The following is an 18,532-nucleotide window of genomic DNA, read 5'->3' on the forward strand; positions in this document are numbered from 1 at the left end:
ACAGGTTTGTCAGGCAAGATTTTCCCTTAAGGAAACCATGCTGACTTTGGCACAAACAAGAGAAAGTCTGCAGATGCTGGAAATCTGAGCATCACAAACAAAATCCTGGAGGAACTCAGTAGGCCAGGCAGCATCTATGGAAAAAAAGTAACAGTCGAGGTTTCGGCCCGAAAAGTCGACTGTACTTTTTTCCATAGATGCTGCCTGGCCTGCTGAGTTCCTCCAGCATTTTGCAAGCTGACTTTGTCCTATGTCACTAAGTACTTTATACTTTATTGTCACCAAACAATTGATACTAGAACGTACAATCATCATAGCGATATTTGATTCTGTGCTTCGTGCTCCCTGGATTACAAATCGATGGTAAATATTAAAAATTTAAATTATAAATCATAAATAGAAAACAGAAAAATGGAAAGTAAGGTAGTGCAAAAAAAAACAAGAGGCAGGTCGGGATATTTGGAAGGTACGGCCCAGATCCGGATTAGGATCTGTTCAGCAGTCTTATCACAGTTGGAAAGAAGCTGTCCCCAAATCTGGCCGTAAGAGTCTTCAAGCTCCTGAGCCATCTCCCGGAGGGAAGAGGGATGAAAAGTGTGTAGGCTGGGTGGGTCGTGTCCTTGATTATCCTGGCAGCACTGCTCCGACAGCGTGCAGTGTAAAGTGAGTCCAAGGACGGAAGATTGGTTTGTGTGATGTGCTGTGCCTTGTTCACGATCTTCTGCAGCTTCTTCCGGTCTTGGCAGGACAACTTCCATACCAGGTTGTGATGCACCCTAGAAGAATGCTTTCTACAGTACATCAATAAAAATTAGTGAGGGTTTTGGGGGACTGGCCAAATTTCTTTAGTTTTCTCAGGAAGCAAAGGCGCTGGTGGGCCTTCTTGGCAGTGTACTCTGCTTGGTTAGACCAAGTCAGGTCATTTGTGATATTGACCCCGAGGAACTTAAAGCTTTTGACCTGTTCCACTTGTGCACCACCGATGTAAATTGGGTCGTGCGGTGTGCTACTCCTTCTGAAGTCAACAACCAATTCCTTCGTCTTGCTGACGTTGAGGGATAGATTATTGTCTTCGCACCATGCCACCAGGTTCTTAATTTCCTCTCTGTACTCAAACTCATCATTACCCGAGATACGGCCTACAATTGTTGTGTCATCAGCAAACTTATATATTGAGTTTGATGGAAACTTGGCTACACAATCATGGGTGTACAGTTAGTACAGCAGGGGGCTGAGTACACAGCCTTGTGGTACTCCATAACTTTGTCCATAACAATTGACTCCAATATCTTCCTTACCTTTGGGGGCAGGCTAACCGGTCTACAATTTCCTGTCTGTTGCCTCCCTCCTTTCTTAAAGAGTGGAATGACATTTGCAATTTTCTATTAATGGTAAAAAGTTAGTCTTAAATAAATCTTTATGTTTACAAGTAATTTTAATCCCAAGATATGAAAGGTAATTATTAATCAATTTAAATGGAAATTTATAATATAAGGGAAGATGTTTATTAACATCTAAATGGTTTCCCTTATATTTAACTTTGATTGGTCGTATTAATGCAGTTAAGATGTTTTTTTTGCCAAAATTTTTATATGTGTTTCAGGCATTACCAATTTTCGTTCCTAAATCTTTTTTTGATAAAGTCGACTCTAAAATTTCTTCATTTATTTGGCAGAATAAGAATCCGAGACTGGGTAAAATACATTTACAGAAAGCTAAGAGAGATGGAGGTTTAGCATTACCTAACTTTAGATTTTATTATTGGGCTATTAATATTCGACATATGAAATTTTGGTTACTTGACCGGGACATACTATCTATTCCTAAATGGGTAGCATTGGAATTACAATCTGTTCAGGGTTATACACTTGGTTCTATTTTAGGTTCATCTCTTCCTTTTGATTCGAAACGCCTTAAGCAGGTCTCTAACCCGATCGTTAAATATGCTTTGCGTATTTGGTTTCAATTCAGAAAATTTTTTTGATCTTAATCAATTCGGGTTAGCGATTCCTATTTTAGGTAACATATTTTTTCCTCCCTCTTTTACGGATCGCGCTTTTCAAACTTGGAAGACTAAGGGTATTTTACGGTTTTTGGATTTATTTTTAGATGGTTCCCTTATGTCTTTTGAACAATTATCTAATAAATATAACTTATCAAGAATACATTTTTTTAGATATTTACAAGTTAGAAATTTCCTAAGTACTATACTTTCTTCTTTTCCAATGCTTCCTCCTATATATATTTTAGATTCGATAATTAACCTTAATCCATGTCAGAAAGGTGCATCGGCTATGATTTATAATATTATTATGAAACTTAGGACATTTGCAATTTTCTAGTCCTTCAAAACCATGCCAGTGTCCAATGATTCTTGAAATATCATTACTAATGCCTCCACAATCTCTACCACTATCTCTTTCAGAAACCTATGGCACAGTTCATATGGTCCAGGTGACTTATGTACCCTTAGGTCTTTCAGCTTTTTGAGCACCTTTTTCTTTGTAATAGTAACTGCACTTACTTTTCTTCCATCACACCCTTCAACATCTGGCACATTGCTTGTGACTTCCACAGTGACGACTGATGCACAGTGCTCATTTAGTTTATCTGCCATCTCTTTGTCCCCCGATATTATTTCTCCAGCCTCATTTTCTAGTGGTCCTATATCCACTCTCAACTCTGTTTTATTTTACATACTTGAAAAAACTTTTTCTATCCACCTTGATATTGTTTGCTAGCTTGCTTTCATATTTCACCTGTTCCCTCCTACTGATTCTTTTAGTTGCTCTATGTAGGCTTTTAAAAGCTTCCCGATCCTCAATCTTCCTGCTGATTTTTGTTTTGTTGTCTGCCTTCACTTTTGCTTTTACATTAGCTTTGACTTCCCTTGTCAGCCACAGTTGTACTATTTTGCCATTGAGTATTTCTTTATTTTTGGAATACATCTATCCTCATTTTTCCCAGAAACTCACATCATTGCTGTCATCCCTTCCAGCATCTCCTTCCAATTTAATTAGGCCAATTCCTCTCTCTCACTGTAATTTCCTTTACTCCACTGAAATACTGCTATGTAAGACTTTACTTTTTCCCTATCAAATTTTCTAAGGGTTCCTTTACCTCCCTAATCGCCTCCAGTTCTTAAGATATGAAATGTAATTTCATTTTGTTGCTTTGCTGCTGCTTGTGCATGGGAATGGGGGAAGTAGGAGGGCTTGGGGTTCTAACTTTTTTACTATCACTCATTCTTTGGGGTACTGCTCTGTATTTATGGACGTCTGTGAAGAATAAGAGTTTCAGGTTGTATATTGTATACATTGTACATTGTATACCTATTAAATGAAATATTGAACTATTGAAGCACTGCAAAACATCATTGTTAATAATAGATGTCCAATATCTTCCCAAACACTGCAGTCAGGCTAACTAGCGTATAGTTTCCTTTCTTCTATCTCCCTCCCTTCTTGAAGAGTGGAATGACACTTGCAAATTTCCAGTCTTCAGGGACCACTGAAGAATCTAGTGATTCTTGAGAGATAATTTTTTTTATGATTTAAATTTTATTGAATTCTTTTACAAATTTTTCCCTGAATCCTTGAGAAATTATGTAAATCATAGCTTACAAAATATAAAATTATCCATAAAATAAAAAACAAACATGGCAGAATTAAACATCAATATAATAACCACGTGTGTCTATTTAGACCTCTAATAACATAAAAGACTGCCATTCAGCAATCTGCTTCACCACACATTCACTACTATTTACCCCCCAGGAAACCTAAATATTTGCCCCATTTTTGTGCATAGATGTCCAATCTATCAAACTGTTTGTAAGACATGCATTCAAAAACTGCCACTTTGGCTATTTCTGTGGCCCACTCCTGAAATGATGGTCCCCGCCCAAGGTCCTCCAGCTAAGTATAATTTGTCTTCCTACTATTATACTTGTCTGGATCCAGTTTTGAGAGTGTTTATCCCCAAGCAACCCAAGTGTGTCTCCCAGGACAAAAAGTCTGGGGCAGAAAGGGAGTTGAATACCCGAAGCTTCACCAATATACTTATGTATCATAATCCAAAACTCTTGAATTCTGGGACAGGACTAGAGCGCATGTACTAAGTCCCCTTTATCCGTCTCACAGCACCAACATTCAGGGGTGTTTTTCAACCCTAATCTATGTCACCTTGCTGGAGTCCAATAGAAACGGTGTAGGATCTTAAACTGAATAAGGTGCACCCTCAGGTCTCTTGACATTGTTTTGACATTTTTGCAAATTTTGTCCCACTCCTTTTTCTCAAAAGTCACACTCAGGTCTTTTTCCCATGCTCTTTTAAGACCCAGCAGAAATTTGTCCCCAGAGATTTGTGTTAAAGCTGATAATAACTTGAAGCTTCGTGACCTTTACCATATGCAGCCAGTTCAGTAGACAGTATCGTAGCAATTTGTTGGAGTTGCTGTGTAGAACCAAAAGTTGTATGTAGCAAATAACGCAGTTGAAGATATCTCCAAAATTGCGACCTAGAGATATCGTACTGTTAGGTTAATTGATTAAAAGATTTTAAACTGTCACCATTATAAAGGTCTCCCTATTTATTTATACCTTTCCCTTGCCATTCCCTCCAGAAGAAAGGGGACTTATCAATACACAACTTTGGATTCATCCAGATACTTGAGGCTTCATTCAAATATGGATTAAATTTAAATAACCTGGCTATCTTATTCCAAAACAAATGCATATGCGATATAATTAGGTGAGACCGTGCCTCAGGAGGTAACTTGACAGACAAACACTGTAATGGAGGGATGGGAGGAAGAGCAGAACATTCAATACGATACCAAGGAGGCGCTCTCTCCGGAGGGAGAGACCAATGTGCTAAATGTTTAAGAGTAAAGGCATAGTAATAGTATATTAACTTTGGCAAACCTAAGCCCCCCCTTTCAACTGGCAATTGTAATTTGTTAAAGTTTAGGGCGTTCATCTAGTTACGTCAAGGTTGCTAGTTCGAGCCTCAGCTGTGACAGTGTGTTTGTGCCCTTGAGCAAGGCACTTAATCACACATTGCTCTAGTCTGTGCGACGAGTGGCGCCCCACACAGACTTCCAATCCGCGCCTTGTAAGGCATGAAAATGCACAATGCAGGCCTCTCATGGTCTGAGTTGACATTCCCCCCGCCCAAGCATGGGCATTTACCATTCCAAATAAAAGCCTTAAGTATTTTATCACAGTGCTTAAAATATGTTAATGGATTGTTAATAACGATTGGAACAGGTAATTAACCTTTGGAATGCTATTCACCTTCAAGGCATTTACTTTTCCTGACATTGACAAATACAATGATGACCATCTGTCTACATCACGTGAAATTCTCTGCAATAATGGATCAAAATTTAGCTCTACTAAATCCTTCAGTTGAGAGGGAAAATTAATACCTCAATATTGCATACCCTTCTTTGGCCAGTGAAATTGGCCTGGGTGAAAAGCAGATGCAGGGCAATATGCAGTCAACGGTAGTGCTTCCGATTTTGTCCAATTAACCTTATAGCCTGAGAATCTAGAGTAAGACTTTATAATGTTAAAAAGACACGGCACCGATCGACTATGGTCCGACATAAATAATAAAATATCATCCGCCTAAAGCATCAGGTTATGAACCTGTCCTCCCACAGATATCCCTATAAAGTTCTCATTCTCTCTGATAGCTGCTGTCAGGGGCTCCAAAGCTAGACAGAACAATGTTGGAGAAAGTGGAGAACCCTGTCGGGTACCCATTTTAAGAGAGAAGTAAGGTGAAATGTAACCACTAGTTTGAACCACTGCTTATATATCTGAAAATACGTTTGTATCCTCATTGATATTATTGGTTAGCTTGCCTTCATATTTCATCTTTTCCTACCTTATGGGTATTTAGTTGCTTTCTGTTGTTTTTTTAAAAGCTTCCCAATTCTCTAACTCCCCACTAATTTTTGCTCTATTATATGCCCTCTATTTTGATTTGGTCCTGGACTCCCTCATCCTCCCCACATCCACTCTATCTAGGCCTTTCAACATTCAAAAGGTTCCAATGAGATTCCACGCCTCCTTTTTCTAAATTCCAGTGAGTACAAGCCCAAAGTCTCCACATACGATAACCCTTTCATTATCAGAATCATCCATGAGCCCTCTGCAATGTCAGCACTTACTTTCTTAATTAAGGGGCCCAGAACTGCTCACAATACTCCAAGTGTGGCTTCGCCAGTGCCTTATAAAGCCTCAGCATTCCATCCTTGCTTTTATATTCTAATTCTCTAAAAATGAATGTTAACATTGCATTTGCCTTCCTCACCACTGACTCAACCTATAAGTTAATTATAGGGAATCATAGTCATAGTCATACTTTACTGATCCCGAGGGAAATTAGTTTTTGTTGCAGTTGCACCATAAATAATTAGAGAGTAATAAAACCATAAATAATTAAATAGTAATATGTAAATTATGCCAGGAAATGTCCAGGACCAGCCTATTGGCTCAGGGTGTCTGACCCTCCAAGGGAGGAGTTATAAAGTTTGATGGCCACAGGCAGGGATGATTTCCTATGACGCTCTGTGTTGCATCTCGATGGAATGAGTCTCTGGCTGAATGTACTCCTGTGCCCAACCAGTCCATTATGTAGTGGATGGGAGACATTGTCCAAGATGGCGTGCAACTTGGACAGCATCCTCTTTTCTGACACCACCGTCAGAGAGTCCAGTTCCATCCCCTCAACATCACTGGCCTTACGAATGAGTTTGTTGATTCTGTTAGTGTCTGCTACCCTCAGACTGTTGCCCCAGCACACAACAACAAACACGATAGCACTGGCCACCACAGACTCGTAAAACATCCTCAGCATCGTCCGACAGATGTTAAAGGACCTCAGTCTCCTCAGGAAATAGAGACGGCTCTGACCCTTCTTGTAGATAGCCTCAGGGTTCTTTGACCAGTCCAGTTTATTGTCAATTTGTATCCCCAGGTATTTGTAATCCTCCACCATGTCCACACTGACCCCCTGGATGGAAACAGGGGTCACCGTTACCTTAGCTCTCCTCAGGTCTACCACCAGCTCCTTAGTCTTTTTCATATTAAGCTGCAGATAATTCTGCTCACACCATGTGACAAGGTTTCCTACCGTAGCCTTGTACTCAGCCTCATCTCCATTGCTGATGCATCCAACTATGGCAGAGTCATCAGAAAACTTCTGAAGGTGGCAAGACTCTGTGCAGTAGTTGAAGTCCGAAGTGTAAATGGTGAAGAGAAAGGGAGACAAGACAGTCTCCTGCACAAGGACTCCCAAGCCTCTTCCTGTACCTCAAATTTTTGAATTTTCTCTCCATTTAGAAAACAGTCTGTTTTTATTCTTTCACTAAAGTGCATGACCACACACTTCCCAACATTGTATTCCATCTGTCACTTATTTACCCATTCTTCTGATTAGTCTAAGTCCTTTGCAGCCTCTCTGTTTCTTCATACTACCTGCCCCTCCACCTATTATCCACAAATACAGCCAAAAGCAATTAATTCCATCTTCTAAATCATTGACATACAGTAAAATGTTAAAAGAAGTGGTCCCAACTCCAAACTCTGTGGATCACCACTGGCCAATGGCAGCCAACCAAAAAAGGCTCCCTTTATTCCCAGTCTTTGCCTCCTGCCAATCAGCTTATCCCCTATCCATGCTGGTATCTTCCCTGTAATATCATGAGTTCTAATCTTGTTAAGCAGCCTCACGTACAGTAACTTGTCAAATGTCTTCTGAAAATTCAAGCACACAACATTCACCAATTCTCCTTTGACTACCCTGCTTGTTATTTCCTTAAAGAATTCCGACATATTTTTCAGGCAAGATTTCCCCTTAAGGAAATAGTTGTGTCTGTGATGTAGAAAGTTAAAATCATTTACTATAGCAACTCAATCTGTGAACTCTTTACACATTTGCTCGTCTAAATCCTGTGGACTGTTGGGTGATCTATAATATCCCCATTAATGTTGACATGCCTCTCTCATTTCTCAGTTTCACCCATAATGCTCACTAGTCTGTCCTGACGGAGCACTGCCATGACATTTTCCATGATTAGTCACTCTACCCCTCCTCCTTTAATCCCTCCTGCTCTGTCACGCCAAAAATAATGGAATCCCAGAATGTTGAGCTGCCAGTCCTGCCCCTCCTGCCTACAATGTCATAATTCCAGGTATTGATCCATACCCTGAGCTCGTCTGTCTTTCATACAATACTTCTTGCATTGATATGTATGCAGCTCAGACACTAATCGCACCATACTCAACCTTTTGATTCATGACCTTGTCTGAGGTTGTACCACAATCTGCCTCCACTAGCTGTCTGGCACTCTGGTTCCCATCCCCCTGCAACTCTAGTTTAAACCCCACTGTGGATCACTAACAAACCTTCCCACGAGGATATTGATCCCCCTTCAGCTCAGGTGCAAACCGTCCCTTCTGTACAGGTCCTACTTTCCCTGGAAGAGAACCTAATAATCCAAAAAACTTGCCCTCCTTCCTACACCAACTCCTTAGCCACGTGATAAACTATATACTCTTTCTAGTTCTGGCATCACTAGTATGTGGCACAGGTAGCAATTCTGAGATCACAACCCCAGAGGAACAGCCCTTTAACTTAGCACCTAACTCCTTGAACTCGCTATGCAGAACCTCGCAATTTGTCCTACCTATGTCACTGGTATCTACATGGACCACGTCATCCGGCTGTTCACCCACTTAAGAATGCTGAGTACTCGATCCAAGTTGTCCCAGACCCTGGCACCCAGAAGGCAACACACCATCCGGGAATCTCGTTCTCGCCCACATAACCTCCTGTCCGCTCCCCTAACTAACAAATCCCCTATCATCACAGTGCGCCTCTTCTGCCCGCTTTCCTTCTGAGTCACAGGGACAGACTCAGTGCCAGAGACCCGACCGCTGTGACTTTCCTCTGTTAGATCATCCCCCTCAACAGTATCCAAAGTGATATACCTGTTTTTGAGGGGGGTGGCCACTGGCTCTTTAACCCCTTTCCCTTTCATAACTGTCACCCAGCGTTCTGTGTCCTGCAACTTGGGTGCAAGCACTTTTCTATATGTCCTATCTATCACTCCCTCAGCCTCCCAAATGATCCATGGTTCATCCAGTTCCAACTCCAACTTCTTAACACAGATTGTGAGAAGCCACAGTTGGATGTACTTCCTGCAGTTGCAGTCGTCACGAACTCATCACATTCTGCAAGTGGAGCATTCATCTATCTTAGCTGAGCAGATATAAAGAAGGGAAGAAAAAAAAACTTTACCTGGAGCTTGCCTTCTTTTCTTTCCTTTCTCTGACAGAAGCCTCAAAGAGCTAAAGCCTCAAGATCACTACTCCGACTTTTTCCACTCAGAAGATGGCTGCTGTGCTAGCCCCTGCCTTCCTTTACCATGCTATTGCTAATCAATCCCAAACGCCAATTTGTTGCTGTTTGAAGCTCAGTGATGCTGCTGTGATCTGTCGTTCCCTTTTCCTACTCGATCCGTGGACCTGAGTGAAATCCCCTCCTCTCAAACTTCTGATGACCAAACTGGTCCCTGATCAAAGTGTTAATTTTTAAATTATTTTCAGCCATTTTAAAACCTGGGCTTTACTGATGACACTTGCATTAATCAGAATCAGGTTTAATATCGTTGGCAAATGTCGTGAAATTTGTTGTTTTGCTGCAGAAGTACATTACAATGCATAGTAATATAGAGTATATGTTACTGTAAAATGAATATATTTTAAAGAAATAAGTAGTGCAAAAAGAGAGCAAAAATGAAAAAAAAATGAGGTAATGTACAAGGGTTCATTGTCCATTCAGAAATCCGATGGCAGAGGGGAAGAAACTATTCTTAAAATACTGAGTGTCTGTCTTCAGGTTCTATTACCTCCTCCTTGATGGAAGCAATGACAAAAAGGCATGTCCTGGGTGACGGGGATACTTAATAATGGATGTCGCCTTTATAAGACCAGAAGACCGGAAGACATAGGAGCAGAATTAGGCTATTCAGCCCTTCGAGTCTGCTCAGCCATTTAATCATGGCTGACCAGTTTTCCCCTCCTCAACCCTATTCCCTGGCTTCCTCCCTGTCATCTCTGATGCCATGTCCAATCTCCGCCTTAAATACATCCAACGACCTGGCTCCACAGCCGCCTGTGGAAACAAATTCCACAAATTCACCACCCTCTGACTAAAGAAATTTCTCCGCATCTCTGTTTTAAATGGACAGCCCTCTATCCTGAGGTTGTGCCCTTTTGTCCTGGACTCCCCCACCATGGGAAACATCCTTCCCACATCCACTCTGTTTAGGATGTTTAACATTCGAAAGGTTTCAATGAGATCCTCCATCATCCTTCTAATTTCCAGTGAGGACAGACCCAGAGCCATCAAATGTTCCTCATGATAATCCTTCCATTCCCTGAATCATCCTTGTGAACAGCCTCTGGACCCTCTCCAATGCCAGCACATTTCTTCTCAGATAAAGAGCCCAAAACTGTTCACAATACTCAAGGTGAGGCCTCACCAGTGCCTTATAAAGCCTCAGCATCACATCTCTGCTCTTGTATTCAAGACCTCTTGAAATGAATGCTAACATTGCATTCGCCTTCATCATCACTGACTCAACTTGCAAGCTAACCTTTAGGGTGTTCTGCACAAGGACTCCCAAGTCCCTTTGCATCTCAGATTTTTTGATTTTCTCCCCATATAGAGAGTAGTAGGAATGTTTATTTCTACTACCAAATTGCATGACCATGCATTTTCCAACATTATATTTCCTATGCCACATTCTTGCCAATTCCCCTAACCTGTCTAAGCCCTTCCACATCCTACCTGTTTCCTCAACACTACCTGCCCCTCCACCAATCTTCGTATAATCTGCAAACTTGGCAACAAAGCCATTTGTTTCATCATCTAAATCGTTGCAATACAGCATAAAAAGAAGCGGTCCCAACACCGACCCCTGCGGAACACCACTAGTCACCGGCAGCCAACCAGAAAAGGATCCTTTTATTCCACTCACTGCCTCCTACCAACTAACCAATGCTCTAACCATGCTAGTAACTTTCCTGTAATACTATGGGCTGTTAACTTGGTAAGCAGCCTCATGTGTGGCACCTTGACAAAGGCCTTCTGAAGTCCAAACATATAACATCCACTACATCCCCTTTATCTATCCTACTTGCCACCACTACAACCTGTAACCTGGTCATCTCTGAGGCTGAAGTACGCAGTGGACAGTCGCAAGGCTGTGAGACCAGACGGCATCCCAGGGCGAGTACTCAGGATGTGCACAGCACAACTGGCAACTGTGTTTACTGACATTTTTAATCTCTCCCTCTCCCTGTGTAGAGTGCCCTCCTGCTTCAAATTATCCACCATTGTCCCTGTACCAAAAAAGACCAGGGTAACATGCCTGAATGACTGGTGTCCTGTCACACTCACCTCAATAATAAGCAAATGCTTTGACAGGCCGGTCAAGGATTACATCTGCAGCTTGCTGCCACCCAAACTGGACCCGCTACAATTCGCCTACCGACACAACCGATCGACAGATGACGCAATAGCCACAGCTCTACATACCGTCCTTACACATCTGGAGAAGAAGGATGCTTACGTGAGAATGCTGTTCTTGGACTACAATTCAGCATTCAACAACATAGTTCCATCCAGGCTCGACAAGAAGCTGAGAGACCTCGGCCTTGACCCCGCCTTGTGCAGCTGGATCCTGGACTTCCTGTCAGATTGCCAGCAGGTTGTAAGAGTGGGCTCCCTCACCAACAACCCTCTGATTCTCAATACAGGAGCCCCTCAGGGCTGCGTACTGAGTCACCTCCTTTACCCCCTGTATACTCATGACTGTATCACTACCCACAGCTCCAATCTGCTAATTAAATTTGCCAATGGCATTACATTGACTGGCCTTATCTCAAACAATAACGAGCTGGCCTACAGGGAAGAAGTTATCTCACTGACACAGTGGTGTCAAGGAAACAACCTCTCCCTCAATGTTGCAAAAACAAAGGAGCTGGTTGCGGATTACAGGAAGAATGGAGACAGACTAACCCCTATTGACATCAATGGATCTGGGGCTGAGAGGGTAAACAGCTTCAAGTTCTTTGGCATCCACATCACCGAGGACCTCACGTGATCTGTACATAACAGCTGTGTGGCTGAAAGGCACAGCAGCACCTCTTTCACCTCAGACGGTCGAGGAAGTTTGGTATGGGCCCCCAGATCCTAAGAACTTTCTACAGGGGCACAATTGAGAGCATCCTGACTGGATGCATCACTGTCTAGTATGGGAACTGTACCTCACTTAATCGCAGGACACTGAAGAGTGTGGTGCAGACAGCCCAGCACATCTGTAGTTGTGAACTTGCCATGATTCAGGACATTTACAAGGACAGGTGTGTGAAAAGGGCCTGTAGGATCATTGGGACCCAAGCCATCCCAACCACAATCTATTCCAGCTGCTACCATCCGAGAAGCGGTACCGCAGCATTAAGGCCAAAACCAACAGACTTCGGGACAGCTTCTTCCACCAGGCTATTAGACTGATGAACTTACGCTGATGAATTTTTGCTGCCTTCTTCCTTTCTTAAAGAGCGGAGTGACATTTTCAATTTTCCAGTCCTCTGGCATCATGCCAGATTCCAATGATTTTAGAAGGATCATTGCTAATGCCTCTACAATCTCTAACGCTACTTCTTTCAGAACTTTATGGTGCAGATCATCTGGTCCAGGTGACTTATGTACCCGTAGGTCTTTCAGCTTTTTGAGCACCTCCTCTCTTGTAATAGTAACTGCACCCACTTCTTTTCCTTCACACACTACAACGTCAGGCACACCGCTAGTGTCCTCCACAGTGCAGACTGATGCAAAATACTCATTTAGTTCATCTGCCATCTCCTTGTCCCCCATTATTACTTCTCCAGCCTCATTTTCTAGCAGTCCTATATCCACTCTCATCTCTTTTTTTTACATACTTGAAAAAGCTTTTACTGTCCATTTTGATATTGTTTGCTAGCTTGCTTTCATATTTCATCTTTTCCCTTCTAAGATTCTGTAGGTTTTTAAAAGCTTCCCAATGTTCTATCTTCCTGCTAATTATTGCGTTGTTGTACACCCTCTCTTTTGTTTTTACATTGGCTTTGACTTCCCTCATCAACAATGGTTGTACTATTTTGCCATTTGATTATTTCTTCATTTTTGGAATACATCTGTCCTGCACCTTCCTTATTTTTCCCAGAAACTCACATCATTGCTGCTCTGCTGTCCACTGCTGCCAGCAGCTGCATCCAATTTACTTTGGCCAACTGCGTTCTCATACCACTGTAATTTCCTTCACTCCACTGAAGTACTGCTATGTCAGACTTTACTTCCACTCTATCAAATTTCAAGTTGAATTCAATCAAATTGTGGTCACTGGGCTCAGGACTCTTTTACGTTAACTTTCCTAATCACCTCCAGTTCATTGCATAACACCCAGTCCAGTCTAGCAGATCCCCTAGTAGGCTCAATGACAAACTGCTCTAAAAAGCCATCTCATAGGCATTTAACAAACTCGCTCTCTTGAGATCCATTACCGACCTGATTTTTCCAATTGACGTGCATGTTAAAATCTCTCATGACTATCATAATATTGCCCTTTGAACACGCCTTTTCTATTTCCTGTTGTAATATGTGGTCCACACCCCAGCTACTGTTGGGAGGCCTGTATATAACTGCCATCAGAGTCCTTTTACCCTTTCAGTTTCTTAGCTCAACCCACAAGGATTCAACATCTTTCGATCCTATGTCACGTCTTTCTACTGATTTGATGCCATTCTTTACCAGCAGAGCCACTCCACCCCCTCTGCCTACCTTCCTATCCCTCTGATACCACGTGTAACCTTGGACATTCAGTTCCCAACTACAACCATCCTTCAGCCATATCTTAGTGGAGGTCACAACATCATACCTGACAATCTGTAATAGAGCAACAAAATCATCCATCTTATTTCTTATACTTGGCGCATTGAGATACAACACTTAGAGTGCTGTATTTGCTACCCTTTTTGATTTTGCCTCCCTAATGCTCTGATACTCACCCTGCCGGCTGCAATTTTGTCCTGTCACCTGCCTGCCCTTCCTGACAGTCTGACTGTGCACTATCTTTGTTCTCTTTTTCCATCCATCCTATCCTGAGTCCCTTCATCCCCCCCTGCCAAATTAGTTTAAACCCTCCCCAACAACTCTCCCCTCGGGTTTAGGTGCAACCCTTCCACCCTTCACTTTCATTCAGGTCATACCTTTCCCAATGATACAAGAACCTGAAGCCATGACCCCTGCACCAGCTTCCTCGCCATGCATTTATCTGCCAAGTCATCCTGTTTCTACTCTCACTAGCACGTGCCACAGGTAGCAATCCAGAAATTACTATCCTGGAGTTCCTGCTTCTCAGGTTTCTGCCTAACTCTCTAAATTCTCTCTTCAGGACCTTATTGCTTTTCCTTCCTAAGTCATTGATACCAATATGTACCAAGGCATCTGGCTGCTCTCCTTCCCTCTCTAAAATGCTGTGGACACGATCTGCGATGCTCCTAACCCTGGCACCTGGGTGGCAACATACCATGTGGGTGTCCCACTCATGTCCACAGAATCTCCTGCCTGTTCCTCTGACTATTGAGACTCCTACCACTACCGCTCCCTTCTTCTCTCTTTCCCTTCTGCTCCATGGACCCATGCTCAGTGCCAGTAACCCACGCTCTGTGGCATTCCGCTGGGAGGTCATCCCCACAAAAGTATCCAAAACGGTATACTTCTGTGCTAACTGCCTATTCGTATTCCTATTTCTTCTGACAGTCACCCAGCTACTCACCTCCTGCAACTTTGGGGTGACTACTTCCCTGTAACTCTGATCAATTATCGCCTCACTCTCCCATACAAGCTCAAGGTCATCCAGCTGTTGTCCAGATCCCTAACACGGTCTTCAAGGAGCCGCAGCAGGATGCACTTCATGCAGATGTAATTCCCTGGAAGACTCTGGGTCTCCCAGGACTCTAACATCCGGCATAAAGAACACACAATGGACACTTACTACACTAAGTACAGCAAGAGAGAAGAGAGAGAGAAAGAGAGAGAGAAAAAGGAAACCTTAACAGAAACTTACCCAGAGCCAATGGCTCTTCCGAGCTGAAGCCTACTTTGAGCCAAAGCCTGACACTCCTACTCTCACCACTAGCCTACTCCCAACAACACGAAGCATTTATGAGGCATTGCTTTTAGAAAATGTCTCATTGCTGGGAAGCCAAGTGCTATGACGTAGCTGGCTGAGTTGCAACTTTCTGCTGTTTTTTCCAATCCTATGTAGAGGCCCCTCCATACCAGACGATGATGCAACCAGTTAGAATGCTCTCCAAGACACATCTGTAGAAATTTACAAGAGTCTTTAATGTTATACCAAGTCTCGCTAAACTCCTAATTAAATATAGCTACTGTCATGCCTTCACTGTAATTGCATCAATATGTTGGGCCCAGGGTAGATCTTCAGCGATGTTGACACCCTGGAACTTGAAATTGCTCACTTTGCCCTTTAAGCACTCCTCTGTCTCACTTGACAAGACCCCTTGGTCCTCACTACTGCTGCTGTGGTCTCTAGTCTCTGCCTGTACGCTGGGAATAGAAGTACGGCCAGTTGAGGACACGGGATGGCACGGTATGCATTTTTGATAGTCGCTTCACAGTGGTCAAGGAGTTGGCTTCACAACTAGTACGTTGGTGGTATTCATTCAAAAAATCCTTTAATTTGGCCTGGTTGAGATCTCCCACAAAGATAGGCAAGGCATCAGGGTGTGCTCTTTCATGTCTGCAGACCACAGTGCTCAGCTCCTCCAGTGGCTGTCTGATTCTGGTCAGAGGTGGAATGCACACTGCTCCAGGATGATGGTGGAAAACTCCCTTGGCAGATAAAATGGATGATACTTGGCTGCTGGATGTTCCAGGTCGGGTGAGTAGGATTGAAACCATGATGGAAGCATACTCCACCTTTTCTAACTTTAAAGGACCCAGCTGTCCTGTCCTTACAGTACATGGCGGTGCTCTCGGGATGCAGCTCTGTGTCCAAAATAGCAGTGGTGAGCCATGTTTCTGTAAAGCAAAGTACACAACAGTCTTGCTCTGAGACCTTTAATTTTATTTTTTCAGATACTACATTCAACAGCAGGACAGTCAGGAGTGGGGGTGGGCAGGTCTAAAGGCTCTGTATTTCACTAATTGTACATCCTTTATTACCCATATGAAGCTGATACAGTTAAAATCTTGAGCCATCGCAGTCTTTCTGATGAAAGTATTCCCACATCATATTTGAGTAGGGGGTCTGAAAAAATTAACCTCAATGATGATGAAGGGTTAGTGATATATATTTCCAGGACATAATAGTGTGTTGCTTTCCCATGTACTTGAGGCCCTTTTCATTCTTGGCTTTGGGAGTTGCTGTCAGGGTGAGTAATTGCAATGCATTTTTCTACCTTACACACTGCAGGTGCTGTGTGCTGATATAAATATTTGCAATTGTTGATGAGTTGCCAGTCAAAAGGGCTGTTATGTCCTGAAAAGTGTTGAACTTCCTAACAGTTGTTGCCAATACATCACAGGCACATCCCATACCATCACTGGTGGTAATGACAGGTGGCACTGCTGCAAAAAGGCAACATCCAAACTGTTCAATTTAATATCAGAGAATGTATACAGTATACAACCTTAAATTCCTATTCTTCACAGACATCGATGAAACAAGAAACCCTATAGAATGAAAGATACAAACATCAGAACCCCAAAGGCCACCCCCCCCTTCACACAAGCAGTAGCAGAAGCTCCATTGAGGGGGAGAGAGGGAGCAATTGAACTGGGACTAACTGGTGGAACCATGATCACAGTACAGCAACCCTATTGTCACTATGCAATATAATGAACATAGAATAGTACAGCACAGAACAGGCCCTTCAGCCCACATTATTGTGCTGACCCTCAAACTCTGCCTCCCATATAACCCCCCACCTTAAATTTCTCCATATACCTGTCTAGTAGTCTCTTAAATTTCACTAGTGTATCTGCCTCCACCACTGACTCAGGCAGTGCGTTCCACGCACCAACCACTCCCTGAGTAAAAAACCTTCCTCTAGTATACCCCCCTTGAACTTCCCACCCCTTACCTTAATGCCATGTGCCCTTGTATTGAGCAGTGGTGCCCTGGGGAAGACGCTGGCTATCCACTCTATCTATTCCTCTTAATATCTTGTATACCTCTATCACATCTCCTCTCATCCTCCTTCTCTCCAAAGAGTAAAGCCCTAGCTCCCTTAATCTCTGATCATAATCCATACTCTCTAAACCAAGCAGCATCCTGGTAAATCTCCTCTGTACCCTTTCCAATGCTTCCACATCTTTCCTATAGTGAGGGGACCAGAAATGGACATAGTACCCCAAGTGTGGCCTAACCAGAGTTTTATAGAGCTGCATCATTACCTCGTGACTCTTAAACTCTGTCCCTCGACTTATGAAAGCTAACACCCCATAACCTTTCTTAACTACCCTATCCACCTGTGAGACAACTTTCAGGGATCTGTGGACATGTACCCCCAGATCCCTCTGTTCCTCCACACGACCAAGTATCCTGCCATTTACTTTGTACTCTGCTTTGGAGTTTGTCCTTCCAAAGCATACCACCTCACACTTCCCCGGGTTGAACTCCATCTGCCACTTATCAGCCAACTTCTGTAACCTATCAATGTCTCTCTGCAATCCTCGACAATCCCCTACACTATCTACAACACCACCAACCTTTGTGTCATCTGCAAACTTGCCAACCCACCCTTCTACCCCCACATCCAGGTCCTTAATAAAAATCATGAAAAGTAGAGATCCCAGAACCAATCCTTGTGGGACACCACTAGTCACAACCCTCCAATCCGAATGTACTCCCTCCACCACGACCCTCTGCCTTCTGCAGGCAAGCCAATTCTGAATCCACCTGGCCAAACTTCCCTGGATCCCATGCCTTCTGACTTTTTGAATAAGCCTACCATGTGGAACCTTGTCAAATGTCTTACTAAAATCCATATAGATCACATCCACTGCACTATCCTCATCTGTAAGCCTGATCACCACCTCAAAGAACTCTCTCAGGCTTGTTAGACACGATCTGCCCTTCACAAAGCTATGCTGACTGTCCCTGATCAGACAATGATTCTCTAAATGTCCATAGATCCTATCTCTAAGAATTTTTTCCAATAAAAAGATTGAAAAAGAAAAAGAAAAGAATCTTTTCCAACAGCTTTCCCACCACAGACGTAAGGCTCACTGGTCTATAATTACCTGGACTATCCCTACTACGTTTTTTGAACAAGGGGACAACTTTCACCTCCCTCTAATCCTCCAGTACCATACCCGTGGACAGCAAGGACATAAAGAACCTATCCAGAGGCTCAGCAATCTCTTCCCTCGCCTCGTGGAG

At 42.9% G+C, this 18,532-nt stretch overlaps 1 protein-coding gene across 5 annotated transcripts in view; it reads left to right on the plus strand.

Moving 5' to 3' along the window:
- Positions 1 to 18,532, plus strand: part of gcnt3 (glucosaminyl (N-acetyl) transferase 3, mucin type) — a 147,015-nt gene that overhangs the window by 90,688 nt on the left and 37,795 nt on the right. For 3 of the 5 annotated variants that reach the window (XR_010020597.1, XR_010020598.1, XR_010020599.1), the window contains exon 3: positions 15,893 to 16,027. The exons of the other annotated variants lie outside the window; for them this stretch is intronic. The gene's annotated coding sequence lies outside the window, so the exon portion shown is untranslated. The remainder of the gene's footprint in view (positions 1 to 15,892; positions 16,028 to 18,532) is intronic. 5 annotated transcript variants of the gene reach the window in all.

The sequence above is a fragment of the Mobula hypostoma genome, chromosome 16, assembly GCF_963921235.1.
Source record: "Mobula hypostoma chromosome 16, sMobHyp1.1, whole genome shotgun sequence".
Classification (NCBI taxonomy): Eukaryota; Metazoa; Chordata; class Chondrichthyes; order Myliobatiformes; family Myliobatidae; genus Mobula; species Mobula hypostoma.